At 41.6% G+C, this 27619-nt stretch overlaps 1 long non-coding RNA gene across 1 annotated transcript; it reads left to right on the top strand.

Annotated features, from left to right (window-relative positions):
• Positions 1-66: 66 nt before the first annotated feature.
• On the top strand, positions 67-27619 carry LOC128787647 (uncharacterized). The gene is made up of 7 exons (XR_008430772.1): positions 67-302; positions 5918-6031; positions 16180-16310; positions 19171-19257; positions 19338-19521; positions 23333-23422; positions 27389-27619. It is a non-coding gene; the product is annotated as an uncharacterized LOC128787647 (long non-coding RNA).

Raw genomic sequence — 27619 nt, 5'->3', positions numbered from 1 at the left:
AAGTTGGTTTCAAAGCCAAGTGCTGTGGTGGCAGCACTATGGGATTTCTCACATGATGCTTTCCTCTCCCTTTTGGTCTCTAACTGAAGCACAGGTGCTGTTCCTGCTCCAAGGGCTGCTTCCTTGTCTCCTCACACCTGTGTGACCACCCCACTGCGAGGCAGGATCTGGCAATGCCCGAGCGTCTGCCTGGCCCTGCTGGTGCCGCTGCTGTGTCTGGAGCTGCCTTTGCAGGGCACTTCTCTTTGTGCAGAAGGCAAGCACAAGAAGGACTCTGGAGGGCCCTGGCACTGCCAGCACAGGTAGAACTTTAAATTGATGTTGTGACTCTTTTCACTGGTGTGGCCTTTGGGCACAGATGATCTTGGTGTTGCTTAACTGTTCCATATTCCACTGGATGCAAATGATTAAACCTCATATAGCTCGGAGAATATCAGTTTTGCTCAGAACATTGGACTCTGCTTTTCCTTCCTTTTCTTCATTCTTTTTTGGTGAAAATTTGTAGCCAAATTGGGGTATGTCATTCAATACAGAATATTGAGAAATGTCACATAATTTAAACCAAAGCATTTCCTTGAGCTAAAGGTACCTTAATTTAACCCAAATATGTGGGTAAGTGCGGCGTTGCTTGTTTTCCCTGGTCCCGCGTAGCTCTGGAGAGCCTGGAATGGTGCTGCTTCTCGGCGGGACTGGGGCTGCTGCAATTCCTGGGCGCTTCTGCTTTCTGTGCACTGGGGCAGGCTGGCTGCATTCTGCTGTCGGCGCGAGGGGCGAGACAAAGAGGCGAAGCAATTGTCCACTCAGTCTGCGTGGTTGGCTGGAGAGCTTTAATGGCCACGGGGAGCTGCAGTGGAGAGCTGCGACTCGCTCCCAACGCCGTGTGGACGAAAATGGCCCTGAACAAAGGAAGGCATAGGGTTTTATAGGGGGCGGGCCAAGAGAGGCGGAAGCCCCCCTCACCCAATGGGGGCAGGCTACGGGGGAGTGACATGGATCGGGGTAACCAACAGGAACGTGACAGGGGCAGACCGGGCTCTGGGATGAATGGGGTTGCGGGAGCGGGGTGACAGACGCTGAACTCTCCGGAGTGGATTGGGGCGTGGTTACAGGACTGGCATGGTGAGCTCCAATGGTAAGTAACCTGGAGTGGACCACCGCGGGGCAGGGAAACACAGGGGGTGCATGGGGGTACACAGAACCAGCTAACTAACATACATCAGAACCCCTAATCTGAACCCAAACCTGGGATGTAACAGGTGAGGGATCTGCTGGGATGCTTTGTATCAGATCCAGCCTGGCCCTGCTCTAAAACTGGAATCATAAAGGTGAAAAACGAGACTCATTAGGCATCAGGAAATGAAATCTAACAGACAGAGTCTAAAAAATTTTAATGTTTACAGAAACATTGAAATTTATAAAATGTTCTTTCAGACAGCATAGCGCAAATATTGTTTAGAAGCCATAATAAATTTTCTCTCCAACAAGTTTCAAATATTCAAGTCCTCTATTAGCATATTTATCCTTCCATGTAAAACTGCATCCCAAAGTGTCAGGCTAGTGAGACAGTTGTGAGACTTGGCCTTTTATTTCTGTTTATTATGTGATACATTAGAGTCTCATGGAATAGTTATAAACTAATTCCTAATACTGTTTGCCTGAATTATTCATTTGCTGTGTTGCTCCCATAATTTTGGGGCAAAGGTGATAATGCTTAGCTATATTTCTAGCAGTTCTTAAAAATAATTGGATTAGAAATCATGCACTGAGAACCACTTATTCTTAATGGTTCAAGACTTCTGTAAGTGTTTTAATCAAACAGCAAATTATGTATATCTCAGACTGCTTTCTTTCCTGGCTTTTGAATTGCAATTTTGTAAGCACTTGAGCACAAGCCTTTTCATTTGGCACAACAAACTTTGGTCGCGTTTTGCCTTTCTCATTCCTCTCAGGAGGAAATAAACCCCACCCCTTAAGGCTGAGGCAAGGCACACTGTGCTGTCTGAATAAACACACAGAGTTAGCACATCACTGAACTCCTGTCCCCAGAATTAACCCAGTACACCTGCAGAATGTCTTCTCCAAGTCACCTCTAATTGATGGCTGTTGGTGTTTGTGTGGCTTGCCAATGGAGCTCCAGTTTTTAGCCAGGCAAACGGCCAGGTGTGTGTTTTCCTTGGAACTGCCGTGCCCGTGCTGTGCCGCACCTGCCTGCTCCCCAGGCACTTGTTAGAGCTGTCAGATCCTTTCATGGGGCCAGGAGCCATGCTCAGGTGAGCCAGCTTGACTGGAGTTGTGCTGGGACATAAAACATGGAGAGCCCCTTGTGGCTGCAGAGGCAGCGAGTCTGATCCGATCAAGGCTCCGATGACACACAGCGGATCACGGACGCCATTTGTTGCTCCTCACCAGCGCTCCTGGGCGGATCCTGATGAGAGTAGGTGCAGCCGGAGCCCGTGAATGTGGCCAGCACCTTCCTTGCTCAGGGGCGGAGCAGAGAAATGCCAGGAGATCACGATCAGTATTGGCTTTAAAATAAAAAGGAACAGGAAAGGCAGCAACCAGGAATTCCTGTCTTCTGAAATAAGGGAAAAATTGTCAGTGGGAGAGTGGTTTTCTCCTTAAGAATTATGTTACTGACTCTCAGCTACTAAAAACTCCACAATTTCAAACCTCAGAACTCTTGTTAAACAACAGGGCCTTGTTTTCAAAAAAGTGTTCTTTAAAAAGCTTCTGTGAGTTGCCAAGCAACTGGGCTTGGACAAAAAGGCCAGAGCCTCAGTTCCTGTATTTCTGGGTGTATGTTTGACTATAAGATCTCCCCCCATTCTTCATAGCTGTGGGTCAGGGTAGTGTCCTCAGGCAGATTTGGTGTTGTGTACAGAGAATTCAGCTGATTAAAGGATTTTACAGAGATGGCAAGCATTAAATCTTCTGTCAGTGCCAGTACGATAACAAAAATATCTCCTTGTGGGAATTGCAAGCGTTTTAAATTTTTCATCTCAAGCATCCCACTGGAATAAGTGTTTGAGATTTTTGCCTTTTCATTTTTAAGTGTCTTAGTGTATGAACATTGCTGAAAGGCTTCATTAGAAGGGTGTGAATACTGGGAGAAAGAGCTGGGTGGAAAAAGGGCTCTTTTCCTCTTTTTCTGGTTTCTTTTTTTCTTGAAATATTCTTTCTCTTGACACCAAAGTATATTTGGGATCACTACTGAATAGTTGGAATTTCTGCTACTGGACTTCCACAAAAAGATGATTGTTTCAGAGAAATTTAGGATTTTCATAATTATATAAAATAATTTAAACCATTACAAAAATATATAATGTATTAATATACTTCTATTCATCATGGTAAAAATGGAAATTGCTGTTTAGATTCCTGTATTTTCGAACAGTTTAGAAATTAAATGAATACAGTGATGTCCTTGCATTCTTTTTTTTTTTTTTTTTAATTAATGTTTTTAATGTATTTTTTTGCCCTAGAAAATAGTTTTACAGAAATAGCTTGGCTTACAGATAACTGTTTGGAAATGCCAAAAAGAAGAGCTCACCAGACCTGGTAGCTCTAAACTGGGGGAAGAACTCTGTCAGTGGAGGGAATGAGAAAAGGTCTGCAGTCTTTTTCAGTATAAGAAGTATTTGTTGTTTGGTGAATTTCTCCTAGAAGTAATATGGGATAATGCACAGTGCTGATGGGTTAGAGCTGCTTTGAGAAATAAGGGTACACGAGTGGAAAGGTGCTTGGGAAAATACGTAATATTTGGGATATCAGCAGCTTGGTGTTGCCTCCCTAAGAGCTCTGCTTGGCTTGTTCTGTTGGCAGTCATTCTGTCCTGCTTCTATTAGGTCCTTGCAAGGATCAAGCTTAGAAGTTAAGGGAACAGGCAGAGTTAGGTAAAGGCAAAGCAGAAACCAGTATCATCAATATAATGTAGATGTTCAGTTCATCTTCCAGGGGCTACTGATAGAGAAGCAGCCTTAATTCTTCAAAAACCAAGTGAGGTCTGTTCTTAAGGTTTTGGGGTTCTTTGATAAATAAGTGATACTGGATATTTTCAGCAGCCTGTTAGAGCTTTTGAAGCCCTGTGACGTGCATTTTAACAATCATTTACCATCCAGTGCCTTGAATGGTTTTAAGCTTGTTCAATGCATTAAAGCAGCAACTGTGTTAATAAATTCTTGTCACTGATTGATATTAAGTGGCATGTAGCAAAGAGTCCATCTGTCTCTGTTCTGTCATCCCATGCCTTCTTTCATGTTCCCATTCCAGTCTGTAAAAAAAAGTCTGATCATTTTGAGTGACAGTTGGGATCTTTATTGGACAAGACATTTCAAGTGCATCTGTCTTGTGAGTGGTATATAGCTGACAGCTCTAACAACAGCTATTGCCTTCCAAAGGACTGCATTCAGAGTGTTCTCCATGTTCCCCTTCCTTATTTTATCTCTGTTTTTCAGTCTGTGTTGCTGACATTTCTTGATTGTGTGTTTCTTAAATCCAGACCTTCTTCTATGATGATGGTGATTATTTTATCACCATTATGCTGAGTCCAGCTGTATCTGCCTCTCACTCCAGAGTTAATCCTGGTCTCTTTTGTCTGATCCTGTTGCTGTCCTGCCTTAGGACAGCCTTAGCCTTAGCCTTAGCCTTAGTTCTTATCACTTCTGCCCCTTCCTGTCTCTGTGGCTGTGGCTCCCTCAGTGCTAGGATTTTACAATTTGTGTGACACACAAAGTCCCTGGAAACCCAGAGGAGAACGGCTAAACCTGCAGCAGTGTTGGATGTGCCTGATCCTGAGCTGTTACTGAGAGCCACACCAGGCTCCAGTTGCTCTTAGCTTGCTGGGAAGTTTCTGTGTAATTGTTGTCAGATCTGGTGGCTGAACTACAAAGGTGGCAGAATGCTGTTTCTTCTTACCCATTCAGTTCATGTTAGGCAGGAAGTTGGAGCCAGAACCTCTCCTTCCCTCAGTTACCCCACTTGCCATCCCCCTCTTGGATTTCACTCTGCTGATTTTAGTCACCCATTTTTTGGGTGGCCACAATAGTTGCCTTTGGTTTATCTCCTCATTCCCTGGTGCTGGGAGGTGGCAACTTGTGAGAAGCCACGCTGCTGAAATAAGCCTAACACATAAAATTGTTTAAATTGACAATAATAATAATAATAATAATAATAATAATAATAATCCTTCCTTGTGTGCAAAGCAAGCCTTGATGCTGCTGCTGAGCATGTGCTGGATTAATTTCCTCTCACTGCAGGAGCAGAGGCAGCAGCCGGTGCACAGCAGAGCCAGGCAAACGCCTCCAGCTGCAGTGCTGGAACTGGAACTCTGGGCTTGCCACTGCTGCCGGGGCTGTGCCGTGCAAACCAGGACATCCTGAGCTAAGAGGTGATGGATGCAGTGACAGGGTATCTCTTGAAATCCCAGGAATGCCACGATAAATACAACAGCACCTGAATATCTTCCTGAAGCATCCAGGCCTCCTTCCGTCCTTTCTTAACTTTATTTTGAGAGTTTCCCTGAGTATAACTGAGCTTGGTTTAAACAATAAGCAAATTTTGCGCTCAAGGTGAGCAGTAACCATTAAAGCAACAGCCATTGTCACAGACAAATCAAACTTTCATTAAAATTAATTTTATTTTAGATATGTGGAAGTAAAAATAGAGTCCTTATCTGTTTCCCTTTTTTATACCAGCACATTTAATCCACAAGTGCAGAACAGTTATTGCTGGTGACTTAACTGTATTGTGATCTATTGTGTTCTGAGGTTGTACTTCTCCACTTTAAATATTAATATTTCATTATTGCAGCACTTTAATTCCAACTCTTGTGGAGAGTGCAGCATCATACATATTTAGTTTTTCAGGCAGACACATTCCATTTGCACAGGAGTTTTAATGGCATGTTTCGTTGTTCCAGAGGATTCCTGGGCCTGGACGGTTGGGTGGCTCAAGGGGCCAAGCAGAGCTTTCCACTTGATCCCAGCTGTGCTGAAGCTGTCGCTGCTGCAGCTGGGTAGAGCCGTGGCTCCAGGTCAGTGTAAGCAAACCTGATATTTCCTGGTCTCTCCACTCACACACAGCTGTGCCTCATGCACACTTGGGTGGGTGCAAAGGGACTTGCATGGCACCACAGCATTTTGTAGCTGTTGTTGTTCTAAAACCTGAACCATCTTCAGTCAGAACAATGCATCTCCTTAAAAATGCAGCCATGGGCCATTGAGATTTCTTAGAGTGGCTCATCACTTTATGGAATAAACATGTCAGCAGAATTGTCAGACTCCCACTGCATTGTGTAAGAGCCTTTGAAAACCTTAAGTGTATGCAGGGATCTCTGTGGGATTGTGAAAACATTAAAAGAAAAATCAGGCCAGAATGTCTGTGGCCCACCTCTACCCGGATGACACAAAGTGCTGTGAGTTTTCAGCTTTAACCCAACATGTCCCTTTTACCCTCTCCCTAAAAACACAAGTTACATGGAAAGAAGTCAAAATACATGTCTAATGAAATAAAATATAAAATAGGGCTGAGTCGAGTTACATTTTAAATCCAAGGAGCTCTACTGCGAGGTCACATCATTGACTCAGTTTTAGCTATAAATGTCCAGATCAATAACAGAGATTGAAACCGACAAGAAATATTTAACCTTTGGCAAACGCCTCTATCTGTTTTATATAGACATTGAAAACACAAAATCACAGCTCTGTGTGTTTGCAGTCACATATACCTACAGGTTTTACCTATGGAAGAAACAGAAATGATGTTTATGTTAGGCAAAATGTAAAAGATGGAATGAACGTATATGCCAAAATACTCTGTTTCTCAAAATTTGCTCTTTATTTGTGTGTTATTACAACTCACAGGTATGATTTAAAAAAATAGATATAATAATAATATCTTTGGCTTCTGAATGCAAAATTTAAGGTATTTTAATTGAGGATGACTGAGAGTTGTTTTAGTTATTATTTTCTGTTACACTGAAGGAAAAGATAAGGCTTAGTACTTTTTTCCTGTTTTCTTCATTTTTTGTTTCACTAAATTAAAAGACAAACCTTCACTAAAATTCTTTTACAATCTAGCATGTGACTGGTTTTGGTCTGACTGAAATGTTCTACCAAACAAAATAGTTTAAAAAATGAAGTGGCAAACTTCCCACAGTTTTGCAGGAACCAGCTGCTGTTGTTGTTGCTGTTGCTCTTGAGCTGAGAACTTCAGGTCACTGATGTGTGTTCAGTGGATATTAAAGTTGGGCAGAAGAAGTAAAAGTGCTCTGGTTTGGTGCCTGAGAATAGCCCAGGTCTGAGGGGAGACACTTGAGAGTCAGGTGGGAGAAGGATGGAAGATGGAAATGCAGGCTGAGAGCTACAGCTCAGGTTTCTGGTGGGATTGGCATCACAGAGCAGAATGACAAGCAGCAGCCACAGCATTTCAGTTTTTACCTGTGCTTTGGAAAGTTTTTCAAAACAGAAAGGATTGAGGAATTTGTCCTGGATTAGCAAATAGTGTTATAATGATAGCTGTAAATAGGAATCACAATAAAGTTGCAGAGCAGCTCCGCTTGAGGTGGAAAAAATGCTTGGGTGAGGAAATCAGAAAAATCAGCAAAAACCCAGAGGTGGAAATGGGAGGAGGGGACATGACCCCCATGAGGACATGCTGTTAATTTCTGGTTTTGGCCCATAATGTCTGGGCATGACCCTGTCCCTGCAAGAGCGTTCAGTACTGCAGGAGGAGACCTTTCAGGTATCATATCCTGAAATCTAACCCAGTACAGAGAAATTCAGACAAGAGAAGAATAGGACTGGGAAATCCAGAGGAAAGTTTACAAAGTAAGCTTTTTCATCCCTTCCCAAAGCTTCCAGGTGAGGAGAAAGGAAAGCAACATTATACCAGTCATAAACTCTTCTTTTTATTTGAATGAAAGTGTGGAAAATTGCAAGCCAGTCCTCTGTAAACTAACCCAAGAAGTGTGTTGTCTGTTCATATGTGTCTCTCACCTTTTATATCTTTGAGAATCTGGACATGAGGAATTAATTTTGGCGTCTTTAGTGAGAGTATTTTTAGGCCAATAAAGTCTCACTAAGTTGAACTTGAGAACACCTTCTGGTGAAGCATGAGCAAGAAAAGCAGCTCCTCAGGATCTCAGTGTCCCAGGGAAGAAAACAATAAAGACTCTGGCTCTCATCTGGCATATCCAAGCAGGCAGGAATCCCTTTGGGCACAGATGCCTGTTTAATAGCTCTGGAAGTGGCATTGACTCAGGTGCAAAGTAGGCAGGAATGTGGAATTGCTGTCACTGCAAAGCCTGGTCAGCACCATGTAAAATGTGCTGTTAGCTGTGTCCACCACGGATGGCACCACATCTGTGTAGGCAGCAGCAGGAGCCACCACTCCCTCACACATATCCCATTAATTGTTAACGTGGGAAGGCAATTAATGGATTCAGTGGGAAAGCTGAAAAATAATTTTCTGCAAGCAGCTTATTGTTTGGGAACTTGGAACAAGAAAGATCATCAGTGCATTCCCTCATTGACCTCACCTTCACCCCTCAGCAGGGCAGGATCTTCAGAGTCTCTCAAGGTTCTGCTGAGCATCATTGTGCAAGGCCCCAAGAGAGAGAGCTGATCAATTGAAAAAGAAACAGAATTAGAGAAAATGTTCATTCTTAGAACCAATTGGCTATCAGAAGAAACTCAATTTGGGCAATTGTTTGGGAAAAAAGCCCCTCTTCTAAAAATAAATTAGAAATGAAGCTGAGCTGTCTTTCACTATGATCACACAGGTATCTAAAGGGAAAAAGTCAGAGCACATCAAATGCAATTTGCAACATATCCTGGGTACAGCTTGTTCTGCCATCCACTGCAATCAATAAAAACCTTTCACTGGTGTTAATGGCTCGGGATTGAGGCCTCAAAGTGATCAGCTGTATCCTGATTATGCAGCTGTGCACTATCTCTCCAAGCCTGGCAGATATTTTGAGGTGAACCAGGAAAAGGTACCAAACAACTGATTTGCAAAAGGTTAGAACTGCAGAAATCAATTTGGAAAGCTGTAGCTTTTTTTAGATTGTTACTTTGTCATGGAAGATCAATTTGAAAATGTGTATTTCTCAAGTCTAAAAACTATGTTTGTGGTAAGTATGTTATGCCTTGAGTAATGCAGGGCTTTGTGGAGGTGGATTAGAATCAGTACTTAAAGGTATTCAGGGACAGAAACCCATCTATTTGCCTTACAAAATTATTGCAAACATTTATATTGGATAAAAAGCACCCATTTTTTTCTAAATAATGTTTAAACTTTTGACCTAAGTACTTGATACAAACTCAGAACTCTCTCAAGCAAATAATAATATTTTTTAAAAGTGGATAATGCCCTGTTTACTTAAAATTTCTCAAGAGGGATATGGACATGTTTGTGAAATATTCTTTCCCATTATCTACAACTTCAGCTTTTTCTGTCATGTCCTGAGTTATTCAACTTCAGCAGTCTCAAAATTGACATACCAGTTAAGTTAATATAAGCAAAGATTTTTGGAAGTAGTTTTTTTACACGGAGTTCTGTGTCTGTCTTCAAAGATAAGAATGGCAATTTATTTTTAGTTTAATATAAGAAGAAGGAAAAAAAAACAAACCAATATTTAGGTTTTTTTTTCCTTTAGGAGGACATGCAAGTCAGTGGGTTAGAGACCAGCCAAGTGCTGAGCTGTAGGTAAAGAGTCCAGAATGGCAGAGCTTCAGCCATGCCTGGTGAAGGACAAGGACCTGTGAATAAAGAAACACTCCCACAGCTGCTATTAAACTTGTAACTGCTGAGCCCCTGTTTTATGGAAGCTCATGAGGAATTTCAGGCATGACTTAGCTGCAAGTCTGTTCTTGTTCATGCACTCAAGCCTCACGGGAAGCAGTCACTGAGGAGAGAAGCCTGCAAAATACTGATGGGAAATGGAGCCTGGTGCTGCTCAAGTGCCATCTCAGAACTCTGGAGGCACCTGGGACAGTGCTCACCGTGCAGCCTTCTTGGAGCAGGTGCTGCTTCTGGGGCACCACGAATCAGTCCAGCTGAGGGCATTTCTTGCTGGTTGCTCAGCACATTCTTTCCCTTGCTCTAAATGCAGATTTTAGAGACCTGTAGGAGAGCAATTTGCTTTCTGGCAGTGCAGCAACAGTAGCAACATCAAAACTTTGTGGGAATTTTATATTTGAATGTCTGATTGCACTTCCCTTGGTTTGTCACTCTCTCTAAATTCAGTTACTCCTTACAAAGGGACAGGAGCAGGGTAATATAATTTAAAATAATTGTGTTGTTTCCATGTTTGAATGTTCATCAGTAATTTTTGAAACCTTGCTTTGTTTTCACAACAGGAAAAGTAGTAAGCCCTGAAATAAAACTTATTTAGTGGGTTGTGAAATAAAGCAGCCTAACACACTCCAATTAAATAATGGATTATGATGGACTATATAATATGTCTTTAAAGATGTTTCCATTTCTATGTACTCAATTCAAAGTAACTTCCTTTACAGAAGTTGTCATTAATATTGATATTAATCTTAAAATCAGTGTCAAAAAACTGTGTCAGTCAAAATCCTGCATCCTTCATAAAAATTTCCTTCATAAAAAATGTATGTCAGTTTCTGTTTTTTCAGTGTTGTATGTGTTTCACCAGCTGAAACACATACAGGACTCTGAAGGGTAATTTTATGTGTTGTCTTTTCTGTGTGTGTGAAGAATATTTGCACTGATCCCTTTTTTGGCAGTAATCATTTGCAACTGCTCACAGAATATTTTAGATAGTGCTATGATTTCTTTTGTTGTATCAGTAGCTTTTTTTTTGCTTTAAGTGGCTGGTAACTTATATGCTGACATTTGTGAAAACTGGAAAACTGGTGACTTTGATAAACTTTTTTGTGATTGTTTGCCCAGATGTTATCCCTTGGAAAACAGTAATGTTAATATTAATCATAAAACACAAGCTAAACCAGAATGGTTTTAACCAAATTTAAAGCTTCTGTGTAGAACTGCTAAAATGGTTCTCCCTTGTGCAGTTATTGTAAAAGATAGATAATATAAAAGTCATAAAAATTGACAATATAAAACTCTAAAACATTGATAAGGATTTAGGTACATGTGTATTTATACTCACATATGACTGTGCCCACAGTTTGTTTTTGCTTTACATTTAGTGAAACACCCACATTGTACAATATCATTGGCAAAGTAAATGCTAAATACGGCCTGTAAAAATTATCTTGTTCATAAATTTGCCTGGTATTGTAGAAATGTGTTCTAGTAATATTATTCACCCTGATGCTGTAATCTGTTCCCAGTGATTGCCCTCAGTACCTCAAGGAATAAGTATCTTTATCACTGATGGTTCATTTTTTCACTGATTAGTGGAGGTTTGATGTTCCTGTAAGCATCAAAATAACATCTTGGTGCTCTGTGTTACAAACATCCATATTTCAGAAATAGAAAATATTAAAAAGATTAAGGATTAAAAAGTGAGTAAACACTTTCTGTGCAGCTGGATAGGAGCTGAAATATTTTTAGTATTCCTGGCTGTTCAACATCTCCTTGCAAATCCACGTCATGGTTGAAAGAGTTCTTGGTCAGAACTTGTCACTGGAACACTTTGTTGTTTCTTCCTTGTGTTTATATCACTCCTTGGCAGTTCTGAAACTATTAATTGGCTTTCTACCATTCTTATGTCTGGTGACTTCTTAGAATATTCTTATTCCTCTGTTGAGTCAGTCTTTAGCAGAAAAATGCAAATGGACTTGCATGAAAGAGTGTTTGGCAGAGAACTTGCAAATTAAATAGTAATATTGAAGATTCAAGTGGAAAAGCTTGCTTTTACAAAGCTCTCTTTATTTCTAGAATTTCCTGCCAAGCTGCTGCTGAGGCCAGGATTTTGCAGTTTGTGTTTGCCCTGTGGAGGCAGGGAGGAGTTCACAGGCATGGTCTGACTCCGTGCTGGAACAACGTCAAGGTGGGGAAGTCAAGTTCCCCTGAAAATGGGATGCACAATTGTTTCAGAAAGAGCCTGGTCTAAAGCTAAGGTAGAACCTGCTTCAGTGGTGTTTTCTATTGGCTCATGAGCAACCTGCGAGGTAGCCATGGTCCTTTGAAACTATACAAAACACAGTAACATTTAGTGTGCAGGAAGAATCCCAGTCACTCTGGGGAAATCAGTAAAGGAACTGTTTGCAGAACTGCACTTTGGCTCTCCTCGGTCACCATGGACCCTCTCCCTTGAGGGATCAGGTCCTGTGATCATTGCAGTACTTCCATGCATAAAACCCACATGTGAGAATATCTGAACTCCTCTGACATGTCCCAGTGCTTCAAAAGTCTCTGTAGAATGTGGATTCTGAGATAACCCAGAGGAAGAAGGAGTGGTGAAGGTAGAAGGGATTGGGGCAGAGTACATAGATGGAAATGAGAAGAAGAAAGTCACACAGAAAGCAGCAGCTCTGGGAGAAACTCCCTGTTAAAGCACATCCTGGAGAAAAGGAGGCTTAGAGGTGACCTTATTGCTCTTTACAACTTCCTGAAGGGAGGTTGTAGACAGGTGGGGGTCGGTCTCTTCCACCAGGCAGCAACTGACAGAGCAAGAGGACACAGTCTCAAGCTACATCAGGGGAGGTACAGGTTGGATATTAGGAAAAAAAAATTCACTGAAAGTATAATAAAGTACTGGAATTGTCTTCCCAGAGAGGTGGTAGAATTACCATCTCTGGATGTGTTTAAAAAAAGACTGGACATGGCACTCAGTGCTATAGTCTAGTTGAGGTGTTAGGGCATAGGTTGGACTTCATGGTCTTGGAGGTCTCTTCCAACCTCATTATTCTGTGATTCTGTGTGATTCTGTAACTTGATGGAGAGAACTTGGGGTCTTTTAGGGTTAATTCTCTGTGTTTTGAGAACACAATACTCCTAAGATGCTTAATGATGAGGAGCCCTGTAATTTTGAATTCTCATGGAACATTTAATACAGTCTATATTGTATTATGTCTACAGAGTATCATTATATGAAATTTCCTCCTGACTGGAAGAAATCTTGTGTGTTAGGGTGCCATTACTTTAATTTAGAAATACTTCTACTTGCTTTTACTCAGTAGTAAATTCAGTAGCACTTTGAGGATACATTTAGTGTCTGGATACAGCATTTGCTTGGCTAGCTCACTGGGAGAAGCAAGGACTGCGTGCCTAAAGAAGCACAGCACATAGAGGTGATCTGGAAGTCTTTCTGGGTGTAAAAAGTTAGTTAAGCTTTAACCTCTCCACAAAACTCATTCACAGGACTGGTGTGCATTAACATCCCAATAGGAGTTCAGCTGTCACAGCTCTAATTTAGTCCGTTCCACAATTTGTGATCTGTGAATTCAGCAAAAATGAGTGAATGCTAGTCAGAGCATTTAATAGCACTTGATTTTTATGCAAATTTCTTTTTGTGTGGGCTACCATAGACCAATTCATTTAAAATATCAGAGTCCCCAACAGGTGACAGAGATGTGAAGACTGTAAGCAGATGGATTTCTGAAGGCCTAATAATAAGTTTTGTTGTTTTTCACTGGTTTGTTTTGGTTCTTTAATCAAAAATCAGACTGCAAGAGATGCTGCTGCTGCAGCCTTTTTTTCCCCCCTGAAAAGTGGAGAATTATGTTGTTTGGTTGAGCTTGTTTTGTTGATACCATCAATTTACTGTGCTGAAAGTCCCAGAGGCAGCTGGACTAGGTTTTTATGACAGAGGATTCACATATAAATTTCTGTGACATTACCATGTGGTTATTTATTATTTTTTAAAAATATAATGGGGTTTTGAAATATGAGGATGTAAGCTCTCAGGTCCCATTTGAGATACTAACATTGTCATAATATAATCCTGGTAGGCTTTAGACATGGAAAAAGCTGAAAAAGGATCTGAGAGCAGGAACAAGAGGAAAGGCACAGTGGTGCTTCCAAAAGTAATTGGTCAGGGGAGAATGATTGCAAAGCCAGCTCTTTAATGGGAGGAAACTGCACAGGAGGCAGAGCTGACTGAAATGCCCTGGAGGTGACAGAACCTGTAAGAGCAGGGTGAGCACTGACCATGCAGCACAGGGGCAATGCGAACCCCACGTGAGGGATGGGATCAACAGACAGTGCCTGCTGAGGCCAGCTGAACACGCCCTCTTGGCAGGTACCTAAAGGGAAAGGGATTGGCACAGAATGCCCAGAAGAGGGGGAAAAGCCCCAGGGAATGGAATCAAATTGTTAGAGCAGTCATTTTTCCTTTTGGTAACAGTATTTTAAAATTTTCTGCTTGTAGAATGCACTGAATTACATATTTTGAAAGAAAAATACAAGAAATTCTGTTTTAGAAGTTCAGACTATATTCAGAGAGGAAACTCTTAGGGATTTTCTCTTTTCTTAGCTTTGACTATTTCTTTTTCAGATTTTTTTCCACTCAAAATACTTTAATCAAAAAATTATATTTTTAACCCAAGATGAATCTTTAAATACATAAATATATGTGTGAGTGTGTGTTATTTTTAATGGTTTTCTTTTCCTAGCTGCTAAATTACTGATGTGTTGTAATCAACAGTGACTCAGAAGACAGGGAGACTGACTCATGGATCTGATTCAAGTAGCAGTGTTTGCCAACACTTTTGGGAAGGAATTTCTTTCATACAGTCTTACTGCAAACTTACCATTTACTTACCCAGGTTTTGTGTTCAGTTTTCATAGGGGGTTTCAAAGAGCCATCCCCCCTGCCTGGTCTGAAATGATGCAGTGAACTGCAGACACAGAAATGGATTTAGTGTGATTCAGTCTGAGTGTTGAGGCAGACTCAGAGTCACCTGGAGAAGTGTGAAATCATTCTGTCCAAGGAGAGGCTGTGTCCCACACCTTAAACTGGAAGCTCTTCCAAAGGCAGCAGTGTCAAGCTCACTCTTGTGACAAATACTGGAATGCAGCTGAATGTCACTTGGGAGCAAGGTGTTCTATATCAGACCTACATAATGAATGCAAATAGTGGTTTTAGTATCCAAATGGGAAAGCATAAAAGGCTACAAAAGCCTTAATTTATGGTTTGTTTATTTAAAGCTTCAGACTGGTTTATATTCTGCTAAGTGCATCTCTATCATCAGAATAAAAAGATTGTTTTAATTCCCCCTATATAAAATAAAACATTTTAATTGAGAGCATTTGTGATAACAAATTGGCTGGAATTGGAAAGTAAATGAATGCTGAGCTCTGACGACAGAGCATCTTTGTGATTTGGCTTTTAGCGTCTTGCATGTGCATGAACAGTTACATTATACATCTGTTTATCTGTATTTAGAGTTCAATTACAAAGATTCTATCCCAGGTAAACCTTTCATTGCACTGATAGGGTTCTCCAGATTGATGTCTGTCACACTAACTTTTCCTGTGGAGCTCAGATTATGAGTTTTTAACCATTTTACCCTTAGCCTCACTGCTAAGGGCCTCCATTACTTTGGCTGTGTCCTAAAATGGGCAGTAGACACAAGCGGATGAAAGAAAATTGCACATTTTCATCCCCTTGGATATTTCAATGCTTGTTTTTATTTCCAGAGAGACAAAAATTTTAGCATCTGCCTTTGGCAAATGGAGATTTCCAAGAACATTGATTTGGAAACATATTTTGACATATTTTGTGATGACATTTTGATTGCACTTAAGCACTGCACTCCTGCAAGGGAACTGGTTCCTTCTCTTCCAGTCATGAGCCTTCCTATCGCCAGTATTGCCTGGCCTCCAGTTTTCTCTGTGGGGCTGGGAAACACCTCTCCCAGGATGAATAATTGGAATGTGTGTAACTAGGTAATGGCATGCAGAGCTTTGCAGCAAGTTGAAGTTCTTGTGCTAAAAACATCTGAATTCCCAGATGGAAATATTCTAAGAAAATGCAGTTGACAATCATTGTTTTTAAACAAAATATATTATCCTGTTTAATATAATAAATTGTTCCAATGTGGTTAAAGCAGACTCCAATACTCAGTTTTCTGAAGAAAACTTTGGCATTAGGAAAATACTTTGAGATGCCATTTTTAGGTAAACCTGTGTGTTAATAGTGCAGAAATTGAATTCCTTGTCAATACATTCATCTGGCAAGGTCACCCTGTGTCCCCCAGGAAGGCTGGCTTGCTCCTGAAATGGCTCTTTTCTCATGAGCAGGGGAGTTCTCAGCATGGGCAGGACAGGCTGAGAAGCAGAAGGGCTGAGGAGAGGACACCTGGAGCACTGTGCAGCTGGGAAAGGCAAGGAAAGGGCAATCCTGGATCCTGGCTCCCACACCTTGCTCCCAGGTAAGCAATTCTGTTACCTGGGCCTCTCTGCCAGCCCAGCTGGCCTTGCCTTACCTGGGCAACTCCTGTGTGTGCAGCTGCTCCACCTTCCCCAGCATCAAGGCTCCTCAGGTTCTGCTCCTGCTCTGCCTTTGCCCAGAGTCTCCCAAGGATGGGTCAGACAGCAGCCCTCATGAGGATGCCTGCCCCAGATCCTGCATTCAGGACGCTGTTAAAATTTGCCTTCAAAATAGATTTAATTTTAATCTGCTTTGAGTGGCCCTCCTGCTTACCCATATGTCAGTGATTCCCCCAACAGTTTTAAAATTCATGTTTTTCAAGCTAATTCAGAGTGTGAGGCCAATGGATGCTCTTACTGGGAATTTAAAGAACAATTATGGTTCATAGTGTGAAATTTTCAGGGAAACATTTGCTCATTCCATTAAGATACTGTATTGTTCTTTTTCTGAGGATTCCATTAATCTGTATTTGTCATTTATACAGACAGGGAATGACTCTGAAAGTGAAGGCTTTTATCTGGTTATTTATTGATGGAAAATCACCCAGCACAGCACTTCATTTTGCCTGAATGCTTGTATTGAACTTGGAGATTCAGTTCAGATCCAGTTGATGAAACTATGAATATTGGAAAGCAGAGAGAGGAATATTGTTTTTAAAATGATAAATTGTACTTTAAATACTGTATATGTTTTCATAATATTAAATAAAGGGATTTATTGATGGATATTTAATTTTTTACACCAGATTCTAAAACTTTAGTGACTGAAAAACAGATTTATGCCTATTTTTCAAGTATCATAGAAAAGACTTGACTCTGAGTTGAAGATACTTCGTTTGGATTTGTCTGGGGTTTTTTTACTTTTAGGAGACCTCTTTTTTTCTGCACATGAAAAATCAATCTCATGTAATGCACTGGGAAACTCTCTCTCTTGAGACTCTCTGATTTTCACTTTGGGTTATCCTCTGAGCCAAATCCTGCAAGGTTATAATTGATTTTAAAAGTCAGCAGGAAAAGTGTTTGATCTTTAGGTGACAAACAGTCAAAGAGGAGCCTTCAGGATCAGTGTTAAATGTCAATGAAGTCACATTCATGCTAGGATAGGCAAGTTACAAAAATTTAAATCCTGCTGTAATAGTGACAGTAATAAAAGGAAACTCAGCTAAATGAAGCTATTAGTCAACAATGCATAATGTCATAAACTTTAACAAATGATTGCAGAGAGCTCAGGCCTGAATTAAATCCAAGCAAGCTGAAACAAGCAATGGCATTGAGATGGATATATGAATTTATCCAAGTGGATCTAATGACACATTAGAATAAAAGCCTGTTGTATCCTGGGGTTTGGGTTTAGATTAGGGGTTTTAAATTTATGTTAGATAGCCAAGTTCTGTAATCCCGCACACCCCCCATGTTTTCCCCTCCCTGTGGTGGTTTGCTCCTTGCTCCGTGCTATTGGAGCTTACCCCAGTCACTGCTGCAGATACTCCCCGTCCTGTCCAGAGAGTTCCTCGCCAGTCACCCTGATCCCGCAACCCCATTAGCCCAGGGACCCAGGAACCGCCCCAGCGCTAACTCGGTTTGTTGCTGTGGTCGATGTCACTGCCACGGCAGTCGCCTCTATTGGACGGGAGGCTGTGGGTCCTCTCATCCCACCCCCCATAAAATCCTACACCACCAGAACCCCAGCACCATTTTCTCCCATGCGAGTGCTGGGAGCGGTCGTGTCTTTCCACCGAACCGCGCCGCATGACAGATAAACCATTCCTGCCAAGCACGGAGTAAATGGACAAATTCCTTACTTCTTTGCCAGATCCCTAGCACACGGTTACAGCGGCTGGCCAGCCCACGCACCTGGGACACGGAAGCCGTGTCCAGGAACCCGCGGCAGAAACCTTGGCAGCACATGGAAGCTACGCCACAGCCGGGCTCCCAAGAGCTGCATGCGGCCAGGGAAAAGAAAGCAACGCTGCAAAAGCCAGTGTTTTAGCTGATGTGTTTAAAGCAATCTGGACATCATCACTCAAAATGGACAACAGCACCTGCATGCACTGCTGCTTGTACCAGAATTTTGGATGTTGGACCCCATGCTGGGGTTTTTCTCCTCTTATGGTGCTTTAAATAATCCATATAGAGAACTGTGGAGAGCTTCACAATGTTCTCATGAAAATGTGCAACTAATTTAGTGTCAAGAGCACCTCAAACAGTGCTGGTGTCAGAATGGCAAGGCAGCTCCAGCAAGGAGCAAGGCTGAATGGAACTGAGCTGGCACAAAGAGTAGAAAGCAGCGTGAAAGCACTCGGTCATGGGAAGGGGCTGTAGGACACTGCAGACTCCTGACACAACCCCAGAGCAAGCAAGCAGAAAACTGCTTCCAGGAAGGCAACCTTGCACTGCATCCAGTCTGCTTCCTGAGCCATGGAAAATACAAATAATGAGAGAAAAAAAAGTGGTTTCTGGGAAAACAATTGCATAAATAGCAGAGCACATAGTGTTGTGTTGTACTCCTACATGCAGCTTGTTTCCAAACAATGCAAAACAGTGTTGGGGGATTTTAATGATAACTCTACTGATGTCATAGAAAGCTGCCGTTTTTCTGGTAAGGTCAAATGTTCCAAATTACACCTTGAACAGCATCAGCAAATGAAGCAGAGAGTATAATCGTGATTTTTCTGCAGCAGGAATGCTAAGTGAAAGTACTGGAATAGTCCATCTATAATATATAAATAGATTAATAGATACTTAATGCTGAAACAAAATTTTCAAAGTATGCATAAAAATGAATGCTACCACTGAAGTCATGTGAAGTTTTAGTATTTTTGCATATATGTTAAAAATAATGTGTTTTCTGCTTTCTTGAAGGTTTAGAACATCAGATGACTTAGCAGATGTGAAATGCTTCTAGAAGCCAAACAGTGGTTCTGTTCATACCCTTTGGACCCCCCTGTTGTAAGTTGTAAATCCTTGTTAAAACAGGGTATATATTATTTTGTTGTAATCTGAGAGCTTCTGAACATCTTGTTTTTCAGTTTGCCTGTTTTTTTAATGGAAACATTGGCTGCTGAGTTTGATTTCTCAACCAAGTTGTACTTAACCAGGACAGACCAGATTTCAGTTGATTTCATTACTTTTTTCCCCTGGAAGTAGGAAATGGCATGCAGATCTTTCATCTATGTCCACTTTAAATCAGCAACTCCAAAAATATAAATGCAGGTATGAAACTCAGAGTAGTGTGTTTGAAGTGTAGCTGTGTAATAGAGGAGTAGAAAGTCAAGTGTGTATTGAATTTCCATTCCAGACCCAAATATTTCATCATCTCATGAGAAGAGTAGCCCACTCAATGTAGTCCATTGGTGTGCTTCACTCAGTGGTGTCTGTTAGGTACTTGATCCCCACTCTGGCTGTAAAAGGGCTCTGCCTTCCTCCAACAAGCAGCACCAGTCCAATGTCCTTGGTTATTCAAGTCCTTGGATATCAGTGCTTTTGGCAGTTTCAGAGAGCAGGGAATTACCTCTGAGAAGCCAATAGTCATGAGCTTGCATTATTCACATTCATGGAGAACCTTCTGCTAGTGCCCACGAGATTATTTTTAAATCTTTCATTGATACTCTGAAATCTAGGCCTGCTCAGCCCTCACCAAAGCCAGTGGAAGATGTTTTATTGACTTGAGGAGAGCTGGCTGAAATCAAGGGCTTGAAGATCTGTCTGCCCTCACTCTTCCTTTCCTTTCTTCCTTCCATCTTCATTTCTGTGGTGGCTTTCCCATCTGTATCTCCAGGTAACACAGGGAGATAGACACTCAGCTCAGGCACAAATGACAAGCCAAAATAAACGAAACAATTCCCATCCCCTTATCTAACATTGTGAGATGTTTTAGAGGGCGTTTGGTGACTTGGAGCCAGCTGGTGCCCTTGTAGCATTCTGACTTGGCCGTGTTTTCACTCCTGTTTCCAAGGGCTTTCTGGTTTGTTTTTTTTTTCCCTTTGGTTGTGCTAAAAGCTGCTTGTTGCCTTGACAAATATGTGTTTCCAATTCTGTGTATGTAAACAACTAACACAAAATAGTCTCAGGATTCAGTATGCAGATGACTGCTGCACTGCTGTTTACCAGAGTTTAAAACCTGGGCAAAGAGCAATTTGTTTGGGCTGAATAAGTAATACCTTACTTTGGAGGGCCCAAATACCCATGTAATTTTTTTGAATTAAGAAATTACCATATCATTTCAGCTCATTACATGGGTATTTATTCTCAGCAGATTGTGTGCAGGCTGTTACAATAGCAACTAGTGTAACTTCTGTTTGGAAAGGAAAACAGGGTAGTAATGAGAGGAGGAAGGGGCCTGTGGTGAGCCTGCAGTCCTTGGAATGGGAATGGCACCCAAGAAGTGTGGAGCTCTGTCTTCAAGTGGAAAAGACTTATTGTTCTTGCATAGCATTTTAGTGAAGATGCAACCAGCAACAAAGAACAATTTCTTTTTATTTATGTATTTTACACAAGGAAACCCAGGAGCTTTGGGAGCTATGACTCAGCTGTTGACTCATGGTCAAAGTACTGCAATAGTATAAATAAAAACTAGGGTAAAAAGCTGGGTAACAATGCCTATGACTTGTGTATTCCTAGCAGGCAATAGGGGGTTGTAATTCCCTGAGGAACAGTCTTGACATCAGATGGGATGTCCATGCCTCTAGCACTCTCTAACAGAGCAGCTAACTGGCTTGTTAATGCTAAATCCCTTCATTTTCTCTCAGTGTCCATCATGGCTGTGCCACACTGCACTGCAGTGGTCTTCTCATCCAGGAGATGGCCATGGCCAAGGGGATCAAGAAGCTCTGAAGAGCCTGGTCCAGGGGACACAGGGAGCCCTCAGGCCTCTGTCACCTTCCAGCCCCGACATCCCCAGCCCAGCAGCCTCAGACACAGGAGTAAGATCGCTCTGGTTTCCCTCCATTATTATAAATGCTTATTTAATCTCTCTAATCTTCTTAGCACCAGCACACAAAAACCTGAGAAACAGTTGTTGTGAAGTGGAAATTCACCTCGTTGTGAAATAGTTGCTTCTCAAGTGTTAGTCATTCATGGCATGGCTCTAATTGCATTATTCTTAGGGGATCCTAACACAGCAGACTTACAAATTTACCCCAGAGCACTTTTTTTTTTGCTATATTGGATTAGAAAGTATTGGTAATTTGAATAAATGAAATGAGTAACTGAAGACAGATGCTGCCTCTCCCCACTATGTCTCATTAAAAAAAAATAAGAAGGAAACTATTGTTTAAGTAATTAGCAATTAGCAAGATGCTGACATAGTGCAGAAAGTGTGCAGTGGATATTTTGTATTTCAGCTGAAAATAAATTAATAAAGCAGATTTCTGTTTAGACAAGGTAAGTTCATTTTCAGATGTGAGAAAGTCTTATTTTTGCAAAATCAAAGGTAGAAGAGGCAGTGAGAGAAGAAATGTTCATGGAAGTTGTTTATTTGAGAAGGGGAAAGCCATAACATTGAAAAAGCCCTTAGGTCTGTTACACAGCTGTCATCCCTGGGACTTAGACTGGAGGAGATAAAGGCTGTTTGCTGCTCAGCACAAGGAAAAGCAAAAGAAGGATTGAGGATGGCAGTGTTTCGCTGGGATACACAACAACAGGAAATGACTAAATTCCACCTTGGCTGCTTCCCTGTTTTCTTCTCCATTCCCATGGACTCATTCTGCCCAAGCTGCTTTCCTCAACTCACAGTTTGCTCCCTGGCACATAGGCAGGGCTTTGCTGGAGGTCACAGTCACTTTTTATTCCGAATCAGTGCATCTCCTGCTTTGGTCTCGTCCCTTTAAAAAACTGGCTTAATTTCAGTTAATTAGTTCAGGTCAGTGCCTTCCTTCCACAGATGGTTGGAAATAGGTTCTTGTCCAAAGGCTGGGATGATTTGCATGTCCAGTGAGGTTGGGCTGATGTTAAAGAGCAGAACGTTGACCAACTCATCTAAATATGAGCTAATGAGGAAAACACAGCTACACATCTCAGACTGGTTTTCAGAGAAGTCAGTCAGTGACAGATCACCCCATACATGTGGATATTACCCTTCTTGTTGGAGACTTTACCTGTAAAATAAAATCTGTCTGTGCCTTTACCCCACCCTCAAACTCCTCCTGGTATTTTCTTCCTGTTCCAAATCCCTGCTTTTCACTGCTGGGAAGGAGAAGCATTCTTTGCATGTCCTTTTCTCACCCCTGATATTCTACAGTCCTCTTAGAAGAGGTACAGGGAAGATGTGCACTTTCACAGTGACCCTTCACAGTGCGTATCAATAGATGGCAGTAGCTGAATCTCCTTGGAAAGAGCATCCCTGGAAAAATGTCATAATTGGCCTTTTCCAAAAAACAAAAATGAATGCCCTCTTTATGGGTTAAAAAGAGTGCAAGTTATTTCATAAATCAGGGTCAAAGGACAATTTCCCTTTTTCCTTCTCAAAAGTACTGATATCCAAAGCTGCTTAGAGCAGCACCAAGTCTGCTTGAAAGACTTTGAAAAATACATTGAAAGACTCACCGGGTTCAAAACTGGGATCAGAAGCAAGGATCAGTTCAAGTCTGTGAGTCTTTCATTGGAACCTGGTTGGAGACTTGCTCCTGATGATCTGGCCATGATACTCACCTACAAAACCTATCAAAACTATCAAAACCTGCACTATAATTTAGAGTCAGGGTGTCCTGTATCCCTGCTTGGCCTGGGGGTTTCCCCAGAAGTTTTTCTAATGCCAGTGCAAATATTTTTACTGCAGTCTTGTAAATACAACCTAATTTTATTTGTTCATAGTATCCTGTATTTGATCATGTCTATTTTAATATCTCCAGCTTATATGGAAACAAAATTTCAGAATACTCTATAATCACCATTGTTTGAATGCAGTAGGTCCAAAAAGCTGGTCTGTGAAATCAGTAACTCAATAATTGGTTATTTCCTATAGAAAGTGTTAAACTAAAGAAATTTGTAATTGGAAGTTATTTCAAGGGATCATTTAATCCTTCAGTTCCTTTTCAGTGAGGTACAATCAAGAACGTGCACATCTGATCCCTACATGCTGACCACAAGAAATGATGCTGCCTGGCCAGTGGAGAAGGTAGGTGTCTTAACAACAGGGAAAGTTTTCCATGGCCCCAAGCCCCAGTCTTCTTTAGTGGCAATTTATTCTTCTCCTTTCATGGCTCTTTCTTATTTTCCTGTTGTTATTGTACTGCTGGAGAAGTTTTGACAAAACCAAAATCTGTTTACATCTATGTATTATACACTTTAAGTGAAAACTCATTTTTGAAACATCACATAGTTAGATCACTTACATTTTTCTCATCAGAAGCAAAATGTCGCTGAAATTAGCATAAACCAGTAAATTAAGGCATGTGGCTGCTGATGTATCAAAACTTCTTGAAGGGGAAAACAGCCCTCTGGCAGAACATTTCTGAGCACTTTGTCATCTGAATTCCTGGGTCTATGGGAATACTTTGTGCTTATTTTCAAGCACAGTTCTTAAAATCTTGATTGTGATTATTCAAATTCTTTTCTTTACAATTCAAAGTTTTCCTGCTTCTCCCTTTCTGCGAATATTTACATGATGCTCCAATGAGAAACACTCAGAACTGATCTATTTTTGTGACACCCAATCTGTGAGCAGTGAGGGGAAATGCCCTGCCTGCTAATGGGCAAACCAGTATTGTCACTCCTCTGGTTGAGTTCAGAGGAAGGCAAAATGCTGGAAGCTCTCACTCAGTATGATCTAACTCCTGTGAGCCTTGAATTAGCAGAAGCATGTTGCAACCTGAGAGAACTCATTTTCCCATGAGATTTCAAGTGCACTGTCCTTGGCTAGGAATGTGTTAGGGTCATTATTTCTGTGTGCTATTATGGAATGGCTGACTTGTTGTTTTATCCTCCTCCAATGGTCAGTTAAAAACATGTTGGTATTACTCATTCAGGCTCTGGAAGTAGGAAGCATTGCCAGACCCCACTGGGTTACAGCCTGCCCCCATCCAGAGCTACAGGATAACTCCAGCTTCCCAAAATCGCAGTGTAATGCAAGTCTAGGAAAGGCACCACCAAGGGACAGGGTCAAGAAGGTGAGGAACTGATCTCTGCTGATGGGTCTGGTTGGTTGATTTCAAGAATCCTTGAAATGCAAGAGACTTGGCTGGGTTTACTGGTAAGATCTATAGGAGGCAACACAGATAGCACTTCCCTGCTGGAAGGAGGTTCAAGAGCCTGGGTTCTTTTCGCCCCAGTCTCCAGGAAAGCCAGAATGAACCTCTCTATATAGTGATTCTACACTCCTCATTCTGGTCCCTCTGTCTTTCCCAAGATAAAGCTCGCAATGTAGACGGCTTCCTGCCTCTGCATGCAACTTAGTGATGTGTTTTTAATCCAAAAGTGAATTTTACTTGCATAGTTGCAAGATTATATGGTGCACTCAGTTTGCCTGAGATAGATTTTTAATGAAGAAAAAGCACCTTAAGTAGATGAGTGAAGAATGTTATCCATCATTTTCCCCAAATCATGATCCATGATTTCCCTCAAACACCTGTCAGCCACACAGCAGTTCATTTTCCTGAATCAAATGCTGGAGACAGCTAAAGAACAACAGTGTTGCTCAAAGAAAATTAAGCACCCACTGGGCAAATAGTATTGCTATTTTCAGCAGCACAGAAGTCTGAAATTTGTCCAGCTGTTTCCAGAAGTGTGTCCCTGTGTCCCTCCCTCTGCTCACAAGGTGGCACAGGCCACAGTTTGTATTCCCAGATCAGAAAGAGAGGTTTGAAGTGGATATGTGTGTTTTTCTCAGTTCTTTGAAAGTCCAAAGCTCGGATATGATCTTTCCTGAAATCACATTCAACCTGTTCCAAAGTCCAAGGGCAGAAGTCAAAGGATTTAGCTTAATTAAATTCATCTTTATCTGCTTAAGGTATCTCTCTAGAGCAGAGCCCAAGCCTGTAAGCTGCACCCGAAACTCCATTCCCATATTTCAGAGCAATGTAGAATTGCTCCATGGAAGTCTGTGCTCAAAGATCTCCTGTGAATAATTAAGCAGGATTTTTCTTTCCACAGGCTTTTTATATAAGAAAGAAAATCTGTCCTTACTTAATATAAAGAGAAAAAAGCTCCAAGCTGCTAGAGGAGAAGGTGGATTTCCAAGGATTAAAAAAACCCCAAACACACTTCATAACGGCTGAGCTTTGAAGAAAATTGTCTGATCCTTTTTTCCAAGATAACTGTTCTTTTCAGTAATGAGGTTTTAGAAACCTTTTCCTATAGTAAGAAATTCTCATCCGTAGTTGGGACCTTTCTCAAAGATGCATATTGTACTATCCTGGTCTAAATTTCTTTGTTATTGCCAGTAAAACCAGAGTTTCCTTTTCATCAGATGGACAGTATTAACTGTACAGACTAAGAGTTAGGGATGTAATGTTACATGCAGGTGCTCAGAAATAAAAAAAACCTGCCATTTCATTCCAAAATGCTTGTTATTTCACACCAGCAGGATAAGAAAGATGGCTTCTTTAAATGTAAATGCACTTGTTTGCAGTTCAGTGAGATGACTGTGGGGCTGGTGCAGACACAGCAACAACAATGTTGTACCCTTTATAAACATTTCATTTTAGCTGTGAAAAATCCCAGCCAGAATAAATGACAATCTGTTCCTATCTTTTCTTTGGTCACTTCATCCCTAGAAAATTAAGCAGAGAAAGGAAAGGGGGTAAACTCATAATACCATGAGTTCTCTTTGCTTCCTATAATTTATTTCCCATCCTGCTATTCCTTGAGTTCCTCAGCTACAGATGGTGGTTGCACTGTGGAGCTCCTGAAGGCACCGTGTAGGTTTGTGTACCAGACCATCAGAATCCCAGCTGCTGCCTAACCATCAAGTCTTCATTTTACCTAAGCTGATTTTTTCCTCTTCCTAATTATTTTACCTTCCACTAGAGTGGAGTCAAGTTTAAAAAAAGAAAATTAAAAAGAATATAAAAATGTAGAAGAAACAGATATTACTATCAACATTTTTTTCTTCTCCTTAACTGTTGTATTGTGTTTTTATATCTCTGTAACAGTTCTGTAATGGTTTGCCCCTTCACCCCCCATTTTCTCCCAATGGTTCCACCCTGAGCTTTCCTGCCTTTCCCTCAATGCCAATCTCCCTGAAAATGCTCAGTCATTTCCCTGTCCCCTCCCTGGTACCCTGTCCATCACTTGGCTCCTCATCCCACTCTCACAGAATCTTCCACCTTGGGCATCGAGTGAGTGGATGAGGGCCAGGGGTCCCTCCCTTGAACTTCCCCCATTGGTTTGTGTGTTTGTCTGTTCCTCAGCCTTCTACTCCCCCGAATCCCCCCATTGGTTAATGGGCGTCCCTTCCCCCTGGTTACCGCCCCGGTATTTAAGATGATTGCGAAAGTCTTGAGGGGACTTTTGGCTGTCAGGACAACGGCATTCGGAGCTCCTCGGAGCTTGAATTAAACTTGAGACTTTTTCCCTGGCCTTGAGTCAACTCCCTTATTATCTCCTCGGACACCGCCTCTCCTCCTTCCAAGGCAGATAGCGAAGCGCTCTGTCTTAGCTGGTCCCCGAATCTCGTTGAGAAACAGGGGAGTGTCCCCTGCAGCTGACCGTGCCTTGGCCGGGCAGGTGAAGCCAGGGAGCTTCAGGGCAGGCATGGCGGCACTTAACCTCCCAGTCTACAGAAGATTCACAGCCTCTGTTTGGTGAGGATTATTGGGATGAAGAATAAATGCTGTAAAGTTTATTTCACAGTCTTGCAGTCTTCTATCAAACTCATTTGGATGTGCAAACTTTCACTGTACTTTACCAGCAGTGCTTGATATTTTTCTCAGATGCCTTTCCACAACAGCCTTATTTAAGTATTTCCTTACACTCACTCACCAGTGGTCATTAGGACAAAAATCTTAACAGGGTCTATTGAGTTTAGCCTGATCCACTTGGTGCATTATTTGGTTCCAACCAAAGGATGAAAAATAGCCATTCTTGTACGCTCATTTCTGTTAAACCACCTGAATACTGACTTTATCTCCATCTCCCTTCTCAGGATGAAATGGTCCCCAGGACCTGTCCCAGCTCTCCCTGGGTACTTCTGCACCAGCAAATTACAGAGGGCCCCCGAGTCCAGAGATCTCAAGTGCAGTCAGCTCTTTGTAAGGTGACGTCTCCTTTGCTCTCCCTTCCCAGAAGTCCTTGGAAAGGAGACAGCAAATCCAAGTCTGCTTCAAGTCTGGTGTGGGGAGAGGGTCCTGGAACATGTGGTGGGGGCTCTGCCAGT

The sequence above is a fragment of the Vidua chalybeata genome, chromosome 4 (genome assembly GCF_026979565.1).
Source record: "Vidua chalybeata isolate OUT-0048 chromosome 4, bVidCha1 merged haplotype, whole genome shotgun sequence".
Lineage (NCBI taxonomy): Eukaryota > Metazoa > Chordata > Aves > Passeriformes > Viduidae > Vidua > Vidua chalybeata.
Note: the sequence above shows the minus strand (reverse complement) of the source record. Positions and strands in the feature narration are given on the sequence as shown.